Source organism: Papaver somniferum, unplaced genomic scaffold (genome assembly GCF_003573695.1).
Source record: "Papaver somniferum cultivar HN1 unplaced genomic scaffold, ASM357369v1 unplaced-scaffold_57, whole genome shotgun sequence".
Taxonomy (NCBI): Eukaryota; Viridiplantae; Streptophyta; class Magnoliopsida; order Ranunculales; family Papaveraceae; genus Papaver; species Papaver somniferum.
The window spans coordinates 2,055,221-2,076,285 of NW_020648415.1; the positions used below are offsets into that span (position 1 = coordinate 2,055,221).

Here is a 21,065-nt window from a genome sequence, read left to right on the forward strand (position 1 = left end):
CTCCTGAAAGTCCATCTCCTCTAGTTGTTGATCCACCAAATACGGATGACCAAGACCACTCTACGACTCAATCTAACAGTGCAACTCAGGAACGAGATCCTGATTCTGAAGAAAATTCTTTGCCACCTCGCAATCGAAGACCACCAGCTAAGTATGCAGACTATCACTGTTCCTTGTCTTCTATTTTGTCATTTTATGAACCAAAAACATACAGAGAAGCTGCAGCCATTCCAGAATGGCAAGATTCAATGGATGATGAATTGGAAGCACGTGCAGAGGCAGGCACATGGGAAATGGTGGACCTTCCTCCTGGAAAATCATTTGTTGGAAGCAGATGGGTCTATAAAATTAAGACCAAGTCAGATGGTGAGTTTGAACGACGTAAATCACGAGTTGTTGCAAAAGGTTATACACAAGAGTATGGTGTTGACTGTGAAGAAACATTTGCATCAGTGCCAGAATGGTTACAGTTCGTACATTACTTGTTGTTGCTGCAGCACGACAATGGGGGCTTCATCAAATGGACGTGAAAAAACGCGTTTCTTCATGGTGAGTTACAAGAAGAGGTTTACATGCAACCTCCTCCTGGTTTTCCTCATGAACCTAATCAAGTATGTAAGCTTCGACAGACATTATATGGACTCAAACAAGCACCTCGTGCTTGGTTTCAGAAGTTTAGCAATGCAATTCTCCAGTATGGCTTTACACAAAGCTTCTGTGATTCAGCTATGTTTGTCAGATCGTCAGAAAAAGGAATTGTCATTCTTCTCTTGTATGTTGACGACATGGTTATTACTGGCAGTGATCTACAAGGTATTACTGAACTCAAATCATATCTCAGTGATTGTTTTAAGATGAAAGATCTTGGATATTTAAGTTACTTTCTTGGCATTGAAGTTGGCATGTCACCCACTGGTTATTTCATATCACAAGTCAAATATGCATCTGAGATTCTACAGTGTGCAGGGCTATCTGACAATAAGGTAACTGACACACCTCTTGTATTGAATGTAAAATACAGTCCTACAGATGATACTCTATTGTCTAATCCAACAGTATATCGTCAACTAGTAGGGAGTCTAAATTACTTGACCATTACGAGACCAGACATAAGTCATGCAGTTCACATAGTCAGTCAGTTTATGTCTGCTCCAAGATCTACTCATTATGCAGTTATTCTCAGAATTCTAAGATATATCAAGGGGTCTCTTTATCAAGGTCTGTGTTTCTCATCAAAGTCTGATCTCACTCTTCAAGCTTACTCAGATTCCGATTGGGCTGGGGATATTACAGATAGAAAATCTATTACAGGCTATTGTGTGTTCTTGGGAGACTCGTTGATTTCATGGAGAAGTAAGAAACAAAGTGTGGTTTCTCGTTCAAGTGCTGAAGCAGAGTATAGAGCACTTGCTCACACCACATCTGAACTCATTTGGTTACGGTGGCTACTTCGTGATATAGGAGTTCTAATTTCTGCTCCTACACCATTGTATTGTGATAACAAGGCTGCTATTCAAATTACACACAATGATGTCTTTCATGAGCGTACAAAACATATAGAGATAGATTGTCATTTTACTCGTCATCATTTCAAGAAAGGTACAATCACTCTTCCACATGTTAAATCAGAATTTCAAGTGGCTGATGTTTTCACCAAGACTTACTCTGCAGCTCGTCTTCGATTCTTAATTTCCAGACTCAAGATGTGTACTCCACCACCTTGATTCTGAGAGGGAGTGTTAAGATATGGTCAAGATATGATATATCTTGACATTATTGTGTTTGTTATTTGGTTGTAACTGCATATATATTCTTTCTGTATATATCCTAGATATTGTTAGGTGTATCTTTTATTTTCCTTATCTAGTTGTTAGGTGTATCTTTTAATTGACTTATCTAGTTGTGTAAACATGTATAAATCAGACTTTTGCCTATCAATGAAGATACAGAAAATTATTCTCACAACTACATTAGAATCTCTATGCTCATGTTCATCACAAAGATTGCCTCCCAAACTATGATGAGTTAGTGACCTTTTTCAAACTTCGACGGGAAGTGGTTTTAGCAGCAGCATTCTCATGAAAAGTAGAAGAACTGTATTTCCATTAAGTTTGTGATTTGGATGTTCTTTATATGATAATATCAGGCTATTGGCCGTATTAGAGCCAAAGTAAAATCTCACTCATTCTCGTTGTCATAGTCCCTCTCTCTTCGTTGCTTGTTCTAAAAGTCAATTCAGATGAGTCGGTACGGAGTATGACGAACGCCGTGACGTTAGGATGATGATACATTGTACTACTGAAGTATACCTGCAATTAGAAAAATGTTAAGTTCGACTATTACTTGTGCACATGTAGTCAAGTATTACAAAACTATAACATAAATACCAAACTTCACTGAATTCAAATATCAAAAGATAAGAAAGAAAATCACACAGAGAGAATGGAAGATTTGAAGTTGTTTGGTGTATGGTATAGCCCTTTTGTTTGCAGAGTTAAGTGTGCTCTACAACTGAAAGGTCTAAATCATGAATACGTAGAAGAAAATCTTTCAAATAAGAGTGACTTGCTCTTGCAGTACAATCCAGTTCATAAGAAGATCCCTGTTCTTGTTCATGGTGGAAAACCCATTGTTGAATCGTTGATCATACTTGAATACATCGATGAGACATGGCCGGAGAAATATCCGATACTTCCCAAGGATCCTTATGAAAGATCCAAAGCTCGTTTTTGGACAAATTCATGGAAGAAAAGGTAAATAGTTAAGCTGTTTTTCTTTTCTTTTTTTTTTTTTTTTCTATTTTACATTTTTTCACTGGATTATTCTTTTCGTGCTTACTAATTTGATTGATTTTTTTTTGTACTTAGGAATCAACCTTTTGGAGTTTAATTCGAGCTTCTGAGGAAACCAAAGAGATGAAAATCAAGGAAATCATGGAAATACTGAAAACCATTGAAGAACATGGACTTGGCGACAAAAAGTTTTTCTGGGGAGATGATATCGGATTCGTAGACTTGGCAATCGGAACCGTACTTCATTGGTTCAAAGTAGTTGAAACGGTCAAGGAAGTGAAGATAACTGAAACTTTTACACATTTGCAGGCATGGATGGAAAGGTTTAGTAAAGTGCCGGTAGTCAAAGAAAACTTACCAGATCACGATGTCTTGGTCGCTCATTTCAAACCTTTTATGGGTTGAAATTTTGTACTTGTACTTTTATTACCAGAACATGCATTAGTTGAAGTATGGCTAGAGTTGTTGTATCAGTAAATTAATTAGCTTGAAGTTGAATTTAGTTAAGAAGGTTGTATCTTCTACGTTCATGTAACTTCTCTTTTTATTGCTAAACAAATAAACTAAGTGTGAGATTTCAATTCAAGTATACGAACTTGTACACTGCACACTTCGGACGGAGGAAAACCAATCTTCTACGTTCATGTAATGTAACTTCTCTTTTTAAAAACATCTGAGCTTGGAACAGTCAAATAAAAAAAAATTCGTGTGGTGCGTGTAGGATGACACAAGACGGATAATTTGATTTAATTAAAATGACATCGGTACAACCTACGACTTTGGCATTTGGATTTCAAAGACCTCCAATCAAATTACTTGGTCGAGCAATGAGCATCAACATAAATTCATTTCCCCTCCTACCTTGGAGCATCTCCAATATTAAGGGTGGAGGTGTTATTTATACTTTTTTGTTGTGGGTCATTCATATGTGGTCAAAATTGGACTTTCTACCTCCAACTTCATCTCCAATGCCAAGGTATCACTACCCTAGAATTTTCTACCTCCAACTTCATTTCCAATGCCAAGGTATCACTATCCTAGAATTTTCTTACGTGTTAAACAATATCTCAAAAAGCGGAAAATAAATTGGAAGAAAATTTCCCTCAAATACAGTTCTGGGTTAGATAACTGGAGGGAAGTTTTCCCTCCATAAAACAAAAGCTTTAACTTAGTCCAATGTAAAATATTTGATACAAAATCTGCAGTAGCTACCTATTCATATTCCTCACTTCACCCCTAAAGTAATCATGAATAATAAGATTGTGACGTCGACTCCTATCGCGAACAATTGTGCGTCTACCAAAAGTAGATCCACCATGAGGTCGCTTGTTATCCATTATCGCCACTGTAAAAAGGATAGGAGTAATTATTTCAACAGAACTCTGGGAAGATTGTAACTCATCTTGGACCATCTCATCAATGTCTAACAATCGTTTGGTGTAAGTGGACGAATCTTTGCTATCACAGTCAGACATTAACTATCATCGGAGTCCCAGACGGAGTTGTCGGAGTCGGACAGTGAACATGACCGAGCCATAAATTAAAGTGCACCTGTTAACAAAAAGAAAAATTGAGTCCAATGTGTCGATGTGAAGACATTGTAAAAATTTTAGACCCGTTGTAAGAAAAAAGCTAATTCTTAATCATTGTCTAGACTACCAACTGTGAAATCTTGGACACAAATTTGATTAATAATTTTGTTTCGTAATTGGTTGCATATTATACTTCTTTGATGACACTTAATCAAAAAAGGAAATTCATCAGTCGAAATGTAAAAACAAAAAGAAGAAACTGGTAAAATCCAAGACGGGATTATTATTTTTCGTCTAACTTATATATATATATTGTGGAGAGGTCAACTCAGACAAAACATATACTCCTGATTGTTTCTTTTTTTTTCTAACTTGCCGACTGAAACCAAAATACAATAATAATAATCGTAACAAAAGCTACATAAAAACATACAAAAGGGGACCTAGATCACCATACCAGAAGTAGGTGTACAATATGGTAGTGATGAATGGAGATGTGTAATTGGTTCTTTAGATCATTTTAATTGAGTGAGAGGTGGTCGTGGTATTAGTTGATCAGATTACCCTTAGCAAACACAAAAACCAGATAGGCAATTACAATATTATGAGAACCCATTTCTATAAAGCCTTATATTAACACTTAATACTTGTTAAAACCTCTTTAAAATCCTAAACTATAGATTTTGAGGTGTTTTAATCTAATGCACTCTATATACATGACGGACGACAGACCTTACGGCAAGGCTGATTTAATTCTACCCAGGCAGGGCACAAGAATCTATCAGAGCAATTCCTATGGCAATGGCCAAATACCAAAATTTGTTCAGCCAAATGGATGGCCAAACTGGATTTTCCATTATGGAAAACCGTAGAGCGTCATTACAATAGACGCGCGTTTTAGGGGATGACGCGGGCGTTTTAGGGGATGACGCGGGCGATCGAGGCGGTGACGCGAGCGCTTAAGGACATGACGCTGGAGCTTTCGGTGTTGTCGCGGGCGTTATGCACAATGACTCAAACGATCGTCTCCCAATGGCTAGATTTCTAACGTTCAAAATTTCCAACCCTATAAATTCCAACCAATTATTTCATTTTCAGTCACCACACTTCCATTTCCTTCTTCTAAAACTCTTCTAAAATCAAAAATTTCGAATACAATATGAACATAGCGAGAAGTGCGATGAATAATATAAAGAAGAAAAAAGATCGAAAAAATGAATCTATACCGTTGCCTCACACAGATGTAGATTTTTCTCAAAACCGAGAAGAAGAGTGGTCTCACCCAAATATAGTTGCTGCTCCATTATTAGTTCCAGGTCATGTGTCGGGGCATCGTGAACGATCTGAGAAGTATTATATCACGAGAGGTGGATTTTAAGAATTAAATTATGTTTATGTTCGTCTACCGCCTGCAGTCCGAGATAGGGTTGACAGATATCCTTGGCGTGCACTTTATCGAATTCAGCCTATGATACATAACAAAAAAATTCCAATAACAGTGGTAGAAAGGTGGTGGAAGACGACGCACACATTCCATTTTACGGATTTCGAAATTGGTAAGTATTTTTAACTTAAGTTAAATTAAAAAATTTAAATAATTACTAAATAGTCAAAAGAATTAATCATAGTTGATATTATACTTGTAATAGGAATTACTCCCCTTGATTTGTATTTCATTGTAGGGCCAAAGCCGCCACACGCGCCATTGGCACATGCCATGCAACTCTTGCAACTTGGCATGCCGTGCAACCTAGGGCCAAAGCCGCCACACGCGCCATTGGCACATGCCATGCAACCCTTGTAACTTGACATGCCAAACCTAGGGCCAAAGACGCCACACGCGCCATTGGCACATGCCGTGCAACTCTTGCAACTTGGCATGCCGTGAAACCTAGGGCCAAAGCCGCCACACGCTCCATTGGCACATGCCGTGCAACTCTTGCAACTTGGCATGTCGTGCAACCTAGGGCCAAAGCCGCCAAACGTGCCATTGGCACATGCCATGCAACCCTTGCAACTTGGCATGCCAAACCTAGGTCCAAAGCCGCCACATGTGCCATTGGCACATGCCATGCAACTGTTGCAACTTGGCATGCCGTGCAACCTAGGGCCAAAGCCGCCAAACGCGCCATTGGCACATGCCATTCAACCCTTGCAACTTGGCATGCCAAACCTTGGGCCAAAGCCGCCACACGCGCCATTGGCACATGCCATTAAACTCTTGCAACTTGGCATGCCGTGCAACCTAGGGACAAAGCCGCCACACGGGCCATTTGCACATGTCGTGCAACCCTTGCAACTTGGCATGCCAAACCTAGGGCCAAAGCCTCCACACGTGCCATTGGCACATGCCGTGAAACACTTGCACTCTGGCATCACCACTTGCACCCGACATGCAACCTAGGTCCAAGGCATGCCACACATGCCATCGGCACATGCTGCGCAAACCTTTCACTTTGGCATGCCGCGCCTACATCAAAGGCCACGATTCCTCTTAAGATGCAAAATCTCGACCGTCGAAGGTCGCTACTGAGCCGACAAGTCTCTCATGCTCAATTTATCAAACACCAGCGACATGCTACATGTTTTCCACGAAAACACTCGAGACATCAAGACGTATGTCACAAATTAGGGGATGCTCATTAGGGTATTGGTTTGGCGGTCTACAACGTGCGACATACACAAATGCCCGTTTCAAGAAAGTGTCATAAGAATAAAACGGTTAGTAAATGCGGGAAGTAATGGTGAAACGCTCTTTCATTATGGAACATCAATTCCATCAAATTCCATCAATACCAGGCGTTACCACCTCTTCCCATTTAACTCATCCGTTTCGTTTCTTACGAGGCCAGAGTACGTTTCACTTAGACTTGTATAAATAGGTTTTACCTATTTCCACCAAAAGACAAGTTTTTGGTCATGAAGAAATACAACACTCAGAAAGGAAACTCTTGCTAGCTTTCCCAAAGCTTTCACCTTCTGATACAAGTCAAGTACTACTCTTCCAGAACTGCTCTGGTCTCAACACTCTCCTCGCTTCCCTCCCTAAACCATCCCTTCTCCTCCTATTTGTGACCGAAGCAAATCCGGAATGGCCATTTCTTGGTTTAGGCCAGATTTTTATAGATTGATCTCTTGAATCTAAAGTACTCCCATGCAGTACATTTGTTTATGGTTTAGACTTGTTTCTCACTCACTCACCGAAATTACTGAAATCAGCAGAAACGGTTTTTTCCCATAAACAATTGGCGACCACAGTGGGAGATTGATCTTTCAGTTACAATATTAACTTTCAAAACTCGATCTCATACTTCGATTCAGAAGTCATCACGCGGAAGCAAGCAACCTATTCAGGGATATACAACTCGACTACCAGACAACCTGATTACCAGTCGTAAGCCGCAAGAGATGGCTGGGGACTTCACAAGAACTGAAAGCAAACGATTCGGTCACCAGGAAACTCCAAAAACGACTAGGGGCTTTCCGCAGTCATGACAACACTGCATGCAAAATCGGTTTTACATGGGAAGGATCTTGTTTTCATCAGAAGACCCAGAAAAACCTAGTAAGTCTAGACTAGACAAAATATATACGATTTGTTCTTTTAGGTTGTCGATAAAACCATCATGCTATTTCATCTCATGCCAACTACCAGCACACACACTTTCATGAAAGCAATATCCTATGCGCAAGTCATAACCAGAGCAATGTTATTAAAATCATTCATTTCAAAATAATCCAATATCCTCATAAAATACCAACCATCTATCAAAATCAATTAAACGTTAAACTAGGCATTTTGTTTGCCTTTCAAAAAAAAAAAGAACCTAAGCGAAAGTTTGGAAAAGAAAGAGAAACATTCAAGGAAAGTTATCCAATCGGGGTCTGCTCCTCTTGGAGAAGCCCTCCCTTGCATCTTCGAGACCCGCGCTCTTCAGAGTCAACGTCTTGGACAATTCATCGACTTCTGCCTCCTGATGTGCGATTTCATATGCGGAAAGGCCTTCGACTGCAACAATTTTCAACTTCTGAATCTCAGCAAAGCCTTTGACGAACCACGAAGCGTTGAACTCATATTCTACGCACATATCACGATGAAACTTCCAACTGGTGATGACATCCTCAGAAACAGTGTAGCCGGTCACCTCACATATATCCTCGACTGAAGACAGGGCTTCCAACATAAGTAAACTCACGGAGCAACAAACTACGACTAAGTTAATCATATGGAGGTGACTAACTTAAACGTTCAAGTACTCAACATAAGGAAAACCTTACGAAATACGTGACTACATTAACCAATAGAACATGATAGTGTAGCCTGTAGATGGTGGATTTTCAACAAAGGGTAGAATTGTAAAACTATACTCCAGATTCGGCAACCGGATGAGTATTGAGGCTCATGTCTCTCATCAAAGCATGAAATCTCATGCCATAAAATCTCTGACTGAGAAGGATGTCTCTCGGAGTACATGTAGATGTGTTGTCTCTCAGCTGAAGCCACTGCACATCTCATGAATACTGATCAATTTTAGTAATTACTCCGGATCCGGCAATCGGATGAGTATCGAGACTCATGTCTCCATGCACGAAAGCTCGTGTCACCTCTGATGGAGAAAGTCTCTCAGAGAAGATGAAGATGTGTAGTCTCCCAGCTGAGACCACGTCACATCTCATACTGTATATAATCGAAATATTGGGCGGCTCCTAGACAGCATGCCTGCTAGTATAGAGCGACAACGTCTTCGGGATGCAACCAAGTTTTTCCCGACTATACAAGAGTAATATGACACTCCAGCAAGTTCATATTGCTCAATCCTCAGATAATTAATGCTCCTAGACAGGAATCCCTTCTATTATAGATCCATCAATTAATTATCTTAAATCATTTGAATATCCGGTAATATTCTACGAGCCATCAGTTAATCGTCTGAATATCCAACAATATTCTACGATTCTTCGTTATATTTCGTCACTTCAATTCGTGGTTCTTCCCAGCAAAATTCCACGGGTTAGTGATAAATATTCAATGAAACGGGGATTTGAGTATCGAATAAGCCCTGAAAAAAATGGTGCAAGTGCAATTAGCAGATAATGCACAGACCAGCATTTTGAATGCACGAACGGGCATTTCAGAAATACGAACGAACGAAAAAGAACCTATGCAAAATAGGAAGGGAAAATAATAATAATAAAATATGAAGCAAAAGCGCCATAGGACCAGGCTCACCAGCCGGCCAGTCATGCGTGACCAGTCCCGCGCCCAATTTTATATTTTATCATATTTTTACTATTTTCCCGCGCCCAATTTTATTTCAAAAGAAATTATCTAAATCACATGATTTTATCAAAAATAATAAAATTAGGGAAAGGTGTCGCGGGACCGAGCACCGGCCGGCCATGTCTTGGCCGTGGCCGATCCCACACCTCACGTCTCCATTATTTTATGAATTTTCCCTAAAATCATGAAAATTACCTAATTTCATGTATTTTTATCTCAATCACATGATTTTATCAAAAATAATAAAATTAGGGAAAGGTGTCCGGCCGGCCGGTTATGCCTTGGTCGTGGATGGTCCCACACCTCACATCCCATTATTTTATTATTTCTTCTCAAATTGTGAAAATTCCTTGATTTTATGAATTTTCCCTAAAATTACCTAATTTCATGTATTTTCACTAAAATCATAGAAAATATTAAAAAAATTAGGAAAACTTGTGGGACCGGGCTCTAGCCGGCCGGCCATGCCCTAACCGGTCCCACACGTCCATTCTTTTATTATTATTTAATATTTTATTTCCTGATTTCATGAAAACTCCCTGATTTCAACAAAATATCTTGGTTTTTAACAAATCCCTTTGATTTTATGAAAATTATCTAAAATCATCAAAATTACATAAAATTGGGAAGAGTGCCTTGGAACCCGCACCCATTGGCCGACAGGCCATGCCATGGCCATTGCCGGTCCCACACTCCCATTCCCTATTTTATATTTTAATTTATGTCTCTCATCTCATGGAAGTTCCCTAATTTCGCCAAACTCTCCAGTTTCATGGAATTTCCCTTAAATCAGAGAAAAATACATAAAATCACATAAAACTGGGAAAAGCATGTGGGACCGCATGTCAGCCGGCCGGCCATGCCCTAGCCGTGGCTGGTCCCACGCCTTGTAATTCCTTGTTTTATTTATTATTTTCATCATCTCATGTGTTTTTTTCGGTCTCAGCAAAACCATGGATTTTGCATATTTTCTCCAAATGTTGCTCAAACGTGCACCGGAAAATATCAAAATTCTCAGAACTGAAGCGCGAACACTATGGTGACATGGGAACATCCCCTTGACCGACCAAGTGTGACCCTGAGGCTTGCAAACAGCTGGTCCCGCGTGCTTTAATGATTTTAACCTAATTTGCTCAGCTGCTCATATTAGGTTCAAACTCTTTCCAAACAATTGGAAGTTCGCTCAAACGACCATCTAATGGTCCCACGATCACCAAGAGCCGGTCTCATGACCTCTTGGCCGGTCCCTCATATTTTCTACATCAGGTTTTATGATTTGTCGCTCACACGAGCATTATTTCAGTAAATGATTTAACCAACATTTAATCATTCTTTTACCAACTAGTCCTCAAGAGACTTTGGTATTTTTGCTCATTCGAGCATCTGGGCATCATATGGTGAAACCGTCACCCCATGTAGCCGGTCTTATGTGATTTGCAATAAATCATTATCTCGGTAAAATTAGTGTTTTGAATCCAGAGCTCTACAGAAACGTAATTCTGAGAAGATTCGAACACTCTGATAATTTTATGTTGATTCCATGATTAACATTCATATTTATTTTGCTCGACCCAGCAGTCAGTAACTTAAATTAATATTTTATTTGGTCCAGCTACCAACAATTCATCAAAATAACAATATTTGTTCAAACTAGCAATATTTGCTCGAACTAGCAATATTTGCTCGAACTAACAATATTCGCTCGAACCGGCAATATTTACTCAATTAGCAATATTCGTACAGACTAGCAATATTTGCTCAAACCAAAGAATGTTGGTTCAACTATCAATATTCAACAATTTAGCAACACAGTTTTGCTCGTCTTAGGTTATGATGATACCTCGTCTCAGCAGACACGTTAAATTCATGAGTTTCTGAACACTTTCTAATCATGTTCAACTCACCGCTACATGGACTCATTGTCCCATAAAGTCAGCAACTGACTCCAAAATCACGAGATTTCAATCGTGTCACATGGGAGGATGTTAACTAGGATTTTGGTCTGGCGGTCTACGGCACGTATGTTCACCCACGATGAGAATGTGAGCAAGTCGTGCAATCAGTTGGAAGAGTCAGCAAAGTAGTGGGTGGAAAGTTAACCAAGTCCTCCGCACGATGAGTAATTGGTTTAACATGATTTCCCACTTCCCCATTCTCTGATTCCAGTAACTGTCACACTTCATGGGATCATGGTGTTTTCAACTCCGGCATTATAAAATGTTTCTGAATCCTGATTTAAAGATATAAGTTTTCGAATAATCGAACAACATTCGCCAAAATGAGCAATTTCTCATCAAAGTTCATACGGACAATCTTTCGTCTACACGAACTCACAAAAATTACTCTCAATTGAGCAAAATTCAATTATTCAGAGCATTTTCACGCTGAATTCACAACACACCTACAATCTCAGATCACCATTGATCTCAGCATTTCTCAGCTTCCCTCCTACATATCAACCCATCCTCTCTTGTGACCGAATTGACTCTGGAACGGCCATTGTTCTTGGTTTAGGCCGGGGTCTTACAGATTGATCTCTATAACTTAAAGCACTCCCTTCTTGTAGTGCATCTGTGTAAGGTTCAACATTTCGCTCGGTTCAAGGAGTCTCCACACGGTTGACTCTTCAATTCCGTAAAAACCAGCAAATCGTTTTTCCCCATCCATACCTTCGTCTTCTGAACTCTTCTCTTTTCCTGACTCTTCCCTAGAGGGATCAGCACTTCTGGCCTCTATCGGAAGAGGTGTTATTTCCTGATGACGAGCAAGCGCAGTAAAGGCGTTCACACTACCGAAACCCTGGTAGAAACAAGATGCAAAAGTTCAGAAACAAAATTAAGATTTACACGTTTTAGTTGAACCAGCAAAGAGGCAACACCTACCTGAATATTGGAAGAATTGAAAGTCACAAGAGTTTCTGGATCCTTCGAAGCTATCCGGAAACCGCCTGCACGGTTCTTCGATCGTCGCTCATTCGCCTGGGACTATCAACATCCGAACTGGGCGAGTTACACTTGGTTTTCGTTGGATCCCTCAGAAACGGATGATTCGCCAAAACCACTGGAGAAGGTCTACAATGAGTGTTCCTCACTACATCATTCACGAACCCGTAGATGGCTGAGAACTCGCCGTCCCAGAACGAATTATATCTGGAAGTCGCCGAAAGAATCCTACCCGCCAGGAGAACACTAGCTTCAAGAGCAGCAGACAATAAATCCGAAGTCACTGACTGACGAACAAGAGGGACTCCCTGGTCGAAGCCCATATGCAGAGTCGCTCGATCGATGTTATAGGAAACTGCTTGAAATGATCCTAGGAAGAAAGAGGGTATGTAGCCAAGCGTGCAACTTCGCATATACAAAACCTCCCTGACACTCAAATCCTCCCCGGAAAGTAAGGATGTATTTGAAGGGGAAGCAAAGGTATTTGTTTGAACTACAGACGCATGCACTGGATCCCATGGACGAAAGTCGACCGTGTACGAATTGTCGAGAAAGCTAACAAGGTTCAAGCCAGCTCTCGGACGTCTATTTACCCACCTGAGTATTCTGTAGCCGCCCCAAGTCTCAGGAAGTGACATCATTGGATTCAGAGCATACTTCCCGAAGTGATCCCACAACCACGCCTGGAGGAAAGCGGAATGGATGTATGAGTCCACTTTCTTGTAACCGTTCAAAACACCCATGTCCTCGACGAGATGGTCCAAATGAGTATACAGGGAACCAAGAAACAGACTGCCGACTGGAAGAACGACGCCTTGCGCTAACCTTATAGCAAATTTGAGGAGCTCCAGCCTTATCTCTTTCTTACCAGAACCGTCATCGAGAATGTCCCTAGACAACCAGAGAGCTAGGAAAGCTGCCACGTGAAGCGTGCTATTCTTTTGGTCTGGTGCCAACTCATCTGGGAACCATTGAGACACCCACCAGCTGTAAACACTTCGCCCCGGAATCTTGTCGAACAAACCTAGACTTGGTGACAAGGGCATCATACATCTTTTCTTCATCTTCAGACAATGTGATGTTAAGATTCCCTACTACCGGAAGACTCAGCAAGATACTTACGCTTTCCAAGGAAATGGCCATCTCACCCCACCTGAAAACTTCCGTATGAGTGTCTGGACACCATCTGGAGATAAAAGCAACTAAACCGGGTATGTCTTTTCTAATTTGAAGATTAGCAGACGCCATAACATCATCGATAATCTGCGCCTGGACCAAGTTAGCCCTTACACAATCTTGGCCTATCATGAACTGGATCCATTTGTCGAAGAAACGCAATGGGCTTTAACAAGTTCTAAAGTCAATGGAAGAATCATAATATTCTCCCCTTTGAAGGCAAAACCGTATCACATTCCCTGCTCGAACCGATCGGGTACCACCTTCATCCTACGAACCAGTAAGAAGGAGTGGCACGAAACTGGGGTGGTTCCTTCTAGATGTAGCAGAAGATGTCGAGAAAAACTCATCATCCATATTCGGTGTAGAACTACCAGATGCTTTCGACATGGTGGCAGAAATTTCCCTGGAAGGCATACTGTCAGAATTCTCCTACGCCGCGGCTGTCTTCAAAAAATAACTGCAATAAAGCGAGACGAGAAGAAATTGTCACCTATACACGGCCACACCAAAGGAAGAGAAGACCCTAAGAAACTAGGTTTTCACGAAAGACTGCTGCAGTATTCATGATAAAAGTCTACAGGTTCGTGAGAGTCACATCTCTGACTAGGTTCTATGAAGATACAAAAGAATAAAACTTTCTACGAGTTCATGAGAAGCATGCACACGACTAGGGTTTGCGCGACACACACACAAAAGAAAACAAGGAAGAATTAATTTTAGAAAGAGCGCCGGAAGACATACCTGGAATGCTAACTCGCCTTACCACTTTGTTGCTAACGCAAAGATATGAAGAAACAAAAGTACAAAATAAAAGGTGGACAACCCCTTTTTTATAGGCGTGATAGTTTGGGGACTTCGAATAAGGGAAGGATTCCGTTTTCAAAGCCGTGCATGGATAAAGGTAGCCGGGCCCGCGATAGAAAGCTTTGCCACTTCCAAAAACGCACGCATATTACTTGCTAGCACCGGCCCTACCAAGCGCTCAATGCCGGCCTTGCCAATCCACGCAAACCATGCCAACACTGTGCCAGCCATGCCTTTCCATACCTGCGCCTTCCTTCCAGCGCCGGCCATGCCAACACCGTGTCAGCATGCTCCCCTTTCTAGCGTCGGACTTGCCATTGCCAACATCGCTCCAGCCTTGCCAATTCGCGCCAGCCATGCAGTCCGCGCCATCCACACCAATCTACAATCTCCTTTTCCAACGTCATGCTCCGCCAAGTGGCACACGCCCGTTCCAAGCCCATTGATGCTGACAAGTCCCTTTCATACCAAGTCTATGCTAGCAGCTCCGCCTCGCGTTCCAATGCCTGGCCCCAAAGACACCTCCTAGTCGTACTGGGATTTGTGAAAAGCTACCAGATACAAGAATTGCGGGTTCTACTTACATCTCGAAAAGGGTCAGACAAATCTCCTCGTCCCTCTTTCATGACTTACTGTCTCAATTCTATCCTCGTACGTCACCAGCTTATGCTTACCTCGCAACAAGGCCCCTGTTCCAAGTTAAGCAGGGGACTTAATGTTGATGGTGGTTTTTGAACAAGGGGTAAAACCGTAAAACCCCACGTATAGCATGACGTCACTGGTGATACTAGCACATTTATTAGAGCATTTAACGCACTTATGTCAAAATTACCAGGTTACCCTTTTTCAAATACTAAATTAGGGTTTTCGATGCGCGAAACCCTAAGTTCACACATACCGCGCAAAATATTACGCAAAAAGCATGGCAAGCATGCCAAACACGCTCACCGTGCAATCATTGCGCAGGACATAGCAATTGCACGTACCGTGCGATCACTGCGCCAAAGCAAGGCAATCATGCCACTCACACATGTCACGCAACATGCCAAATGCACGTACCGTGCAAACATCGCGCAAAACATAGCAATTGCACGTACCGTGCAATCATCGCGCAAAAGCATGGCAAACATGCCAAATGCACGCACCGTGTACTCATCACACAAAACATAGCAATTGCATGTACCACGCAATCATTGTGCAAAATATGGCAACCAAGTCAAACCGCAAATAAACACGCAGTCAGTGCACTAAATATGGCAACCGTGCCAAACCGCAAAACAACGCACGATCATCACTCTAACCATGCCCAAAATCCAAAACGCACCATCATCGCACAAAATGGCAACCATGCCAAAAACGCGACATGGTAAACCTAGGGCCAAAGCCGCCACACGCGCCATTGGCACATGCTGTGCAACTCTTGCAACTTGGCATGTCGTGCAACCTAGGACCAAATCCACCACACGCGCCATTGGCACATGCCGTGCAACTCTTGAAACTTGGCATGCCGTGCATCCTAGGGCCAAAGCCACCACACGCGCCATTGGCACATGCCATGCAACCCTTGCAACTTTTCATGCCAAACCTAGGGCCAAAGCCGCCACACGCGTCATTGGAACATGCCGTGCAACCCTTGCAACTTGGCATGCCAAAGCCTCCACACGCGCCATAGGCACATGCCGTGCAACTCTTGCAACTTGGAATGCCGTGCAACCTAGTGGCAAAGCCGCCACACGCGCCACTGGCACATGCCTAGCATCCCTTGAAACTTGGCATGCCAAACCTAGGGCCAAAGCCTCCACACGCGCATGTGGCACATTCCATGCAACTCTTGCAACTTGGCATGTCGTGCAACCTAGGGAGAAAGCCGCCACACGCGCCATTGGCACATGCCGTGCAACCCTTGCAACTTGGCATGCCAAACCTAGGGCCAAAGCCGCCACACGCGCCATTGGAACATGTCGTGTAACACTTGCACTCTGGCATTACCACTTGCACCCGACATGCAACCTAGGGCCAAGGCATGCCACACATGTCATCGACACATGTTGCGCAAACCTTGCACTTTGGCATGCCGCGCCTACATCAAAGGCCACGATTCCTTTTAAGATGCAAAATCTCGACCGTCGAAGGTCGCCACTGAGCCGACAAGTCTCTCAAGCTCAATTTATCAAACACCAGCGACATGCTACATGTTTTCCACGAAAACACTCGAGACATCAAGACGTATGTCACAAACTGGGGAATGCTCATTAGGGTATTGGTTTGGCGGTCTACAGCGTGCGGCATACACAAATGCCCGTTTCAAGAAAGTGTCACAAGAATAAAATGGTTAGTAAATGCAGGAAGTAATGGTGAAACGCTCTTTCATTATGGAACATCAATTACATCAAATTCCATCAATACCAGGCGTTACCACCTCTTCCCATTTAACTCATCCGTTTCTTTTATTACGAAGCCAGAGTACGTTTCACTTAGACTTGTATAAATAAGTTTTACCTATTTCCACCAAAAGACAAGTTTTTGGTCAGCAAGAAATACAACACTCAGAAAGGCAACTCTTGCTAGCTTTCCCAAAGCTTTCACCTTCTGATACAAGTCAAATACTACTCTTCCAGAACTACTCTGGTCTCAACACTCTCTTCTCTTCCCTCCCTAAACTAGCCCTTCTCCTCCTCTTTGTGACCGAAGCAAATACGGAACGACCATTTCTTGGTTTAGGCCAGATTTGTATAGATTGATCTCTCGAATCTAAAGTACTCCCCTTCAGTACATTTGTTTAGGGTTTATATTTGTTTCTCACTCACTCACCGAAATTACTGAAATCAGCAGAAACGGTTTTCGCCCATAAACAAAGGTATATTTGCAATTGCAATTAACCCGCTACAACAGATGGAAACCTCTACTGAATATTTTCGTCGGCTGAGAATAACTGGTTGGGAGAGGTATGAACTAAATACGAAAGTGTTATATGAAGTGCAATATGTCAGCTGGTACCAGTCAATTACGAGGCCTGTGATTGGGACACAAAACATGCACGTCTATGGGGTTGATTTCCCAGGTTTATCAACTATTTCCCATAATCCAAATATAATTCCTAGCCAACCACCTCCAGAAGATCCAAGTTTTATGACTTATCCCAGGACGGGTGCAAGTTCTTTATCATCCTCGTCAAATATGCCCGAAATTCGTTGGGAGCTGCAAAGTATTACTTCAAAAGGTGAACCAACCAGGATCCCCATTGTTTCCCAAGTATGGAACGTTATTATCCTTACTACAATGTCACTGCCAGTGAGGATGAGATGCGAAATCAACTCAACGATATGCATTGGCTTATTCGACAATTCGAGGTGACTCACTTGGAACAAGTACGAAAATGGTATACAAACACAATGTTTGGAATGACTCCAACTCCAACTCCAACTGCAAATGATGATGGGCGACGGTCACATTCTTCCAATTCCACCAGGAGCAACAGATCATGGCACTAAAGTGAAAAAGCCGACAGATCATGGCAATAAAGTGAAGAAACAATGGTGCAAGACACGCAGCACAATGTGGTGCAAGAAACACATCGCAATACCACTTCACCACTAATTATGCCTGTATCTCAACCTCAGACACATCGTATTGAACCTAGGCGCATTTCATCATCATTCTCTCCCTACAACCCGCCCTATAACCCAAATCAATGTTACATACCAAAACCACCACCACAACAAACCTCTTAAATGTTACAAACTATGTTGGCTTTGGGTGATTACTCAGGTTTATCCCCAGGTATTTCTGAATTCTTGGCTCTAGAAAATAACAATGGGGGAGCTAGAGATGAGCGACGTTAGAGAGATTATTGTAATTTTTAATTCTGCTTAGTTTTAGTTTTAGTTTGTAGTTTTATAAAAGTACATATTTTAAAAATAAGAGTTTTACATTGGCTTCATTGAATTACGACGGACTACATACATTAACTTTAAAAAACCACATATTTTCATCTTCCCAAATAAGATTCATATTCTTATTTAGCATGGAACTCGCGGAACTAACCGGGGCCGAGACATGTTCAATCAAGAATTGAGAGTGAAGAGAAGAATATGTAGAATGGTAGCCGTTGGATCAACAGTTTTTCGGACGTTCAAATGGAGCAGTTGGCGACTTTCAGTCAGACGTTGGCGTTTCTAGGAATGTCACTGGCGCTTTAACCAAAAACCGCGCGATAGCGCTGAGGACGCGAGCGTCATCATTATTATGGATAGCGCGCGCTATTACAATAGACGCGCGTCTGTTGGTGCGACTCAATGTTCAAATGAACAGATTTGTTCGTTTGAACATCCATTTTCTTGGTTTGTTCATTCCATAGTGGGATTCCATAGTGGGATCAAAATGAACAAAATCTAAGTTTGTTCATCCCATAGGAATTGCTCTCAGTGCGTATAGGATGATACAACACAAGATGGATGATTTTATGACTAAAAAAAGAACCCATGCTCTTTCAAACAAGTTCCAACAACTAATTTGAATTAATTAACTAAAAAAAAGACTTTGCATTAAATAAATTAATTAATGCTTTAATAAAATAATTAAGCTAGTTACCATCTCCGAGTTTGAATTCAAAGACCTGACATTACTTTAAATAATTGGATGCCCAATCGATCCTAAGAGTTAGTTTTAACTCAGTATTTTTCGATCCTTCTTTCAATTTTCACTTTCTTTTCATTTATTCTTCTAGTAATCTGAAATCACCACTCAAAATCTCAGTTCAATAGATTCAGAAATTGCTTTCTCAGATCTATTTTTCTTTGATCTCTCATCAAGACTTTCGTTTTTTCTTTCATCTTCATCGTCGTTGTTCTTCGATCTTGAGTTGTCTTTCTCAAGATCTTCTTTGATAATCTTCTTCTGTTACTCTCTACATCTCAGATCTGTGATTGTTTTCCAGATTTGATTAATGGAAAACCCTACTTTCAACTCGTTTTCGAACATTCCCCTAAATCAACTAAATAATTTTGTTCATCTGAAACTCAAAGAACACAATTACATTACATGGAAGCATCTTATAACTCTGGTGATTCATAAATTCAAGTTGCTTCCTTTTCTTGATGGCTCTCATCCTTGTCCTCCACAGTTTACAAATCAGAAAAATCAGATTAATGGAATTGAGAATCCGTTGTACACAGATTTGTTAGATGAAGACTCAACCATCATTATGTGTATCAATTCAATGATTTCAGACTCAGTGATTCCTTATTTTTCTCAAGCCACCACATCTCATGAGTTATGGAGCAGTATTGAAGCAAGGTTCGCAAGAGCTTCATCAACTCACTCAATTCAATTGCGTACAAAACTTCTCTCCATCACACAAGGTACTAAATCAATTCCTGCTTTGACTAATGAAATCAAACTTTTGTCCGATCAATTAGCTGTTGCTGGAGAAATTGTTTCAGACAAGGAATTAGTAGTCATCACATTGAAGGCCTTAAACTCTGATTACATTCCATTTGCTACCTCAATGAGGCACATAAATCCTCCCATATCTTGTATTGAGTTACATAACAACCTGCTCAGTGAATAGGCTGTAGTTAGTGAGAGAGCTATTACTCAATAGAATGAATCTAATTCCAAAGCATTTGTGGCTAGCAATAATAGACACAATTACAGGGGTTCATTTTCACACTTTAGAGGATCTTACAGATGAAGAGGTTACAATGGTGGTTGTTATCCAAATCCATCTATTTTTAGTAGAAACTCCACTGGTAGAGGCTATACAGTTCAAGATAAACCACCACCTTGTCAGATTTGTGATTCTCCAAACCATTTGGCTCCTAACTGTACTCAGAGACTGAATTTTTATTATCAAGGAAGGTCTCCTCCACCTAATCTCAGTGCTATGTTAGCTGCTGCTGATATTTTTGATGAAGAAGACTGGATTGCTGATAGTGGAGCTAACTGGCGCATTACTTCTGAGCCTCAGCTACTTCAGTAGTCTACATCATATGATGGTTCTGAACCCATACAAACAACAAATGGAGCAGGTATGGCTATTTCTCAAACAGGACACTCTAGTAAAATTGTTAATGATCATTCATTTCAACTCAGTGATGTTCTTGTTGTTACTCATGTTAGAGCATAGCTCGGTCGACCTCGTATGCGTTGTTATCTCAAGCATGTTTGTCAATGTTAGTGATCAAAACTATGAGTCTTGATTTCTAGCCTACATAGCTATGTCTCGGACTAGGATAGAAAAGTATAATTGAGCTCAAGGACTTCATGGCGATTCATCATACAATGACGAAGATCTATACAAGGAATCGTGGAACTTCATCAACAAAAAGGTATGTGGAGACTTGAACTTATCTATCACTCAAAAGTCTATCTCTTCTATCTCCTACTTCTTATGAGACAAAAGTCGTATGCAATATATACTAGATCATACACAGTTGACATTTCGAGCTGAGCATTCATTGCTTATCTTATATCTCAAAATCGTGTGTTGGTAAATCGTTTCGCTTTGATCAATTTTATCTTCACCTAGTGACGA

The 21,065-nt window shown here is 41.2% G+C and overlaps 1 pseudogene; it reads left to right on the forward strand.

Moving 5' to 3' along the window:
* The first annotated feature begins 2,331 nt into the window (after positions 1–2,331).
* On the forward strand, positions 2,332–3,381 carry LOC113343188 (annotated as a pseudogene).
* Positions 3,382–21,065: the final 17,684 nt, after the last annotated feature.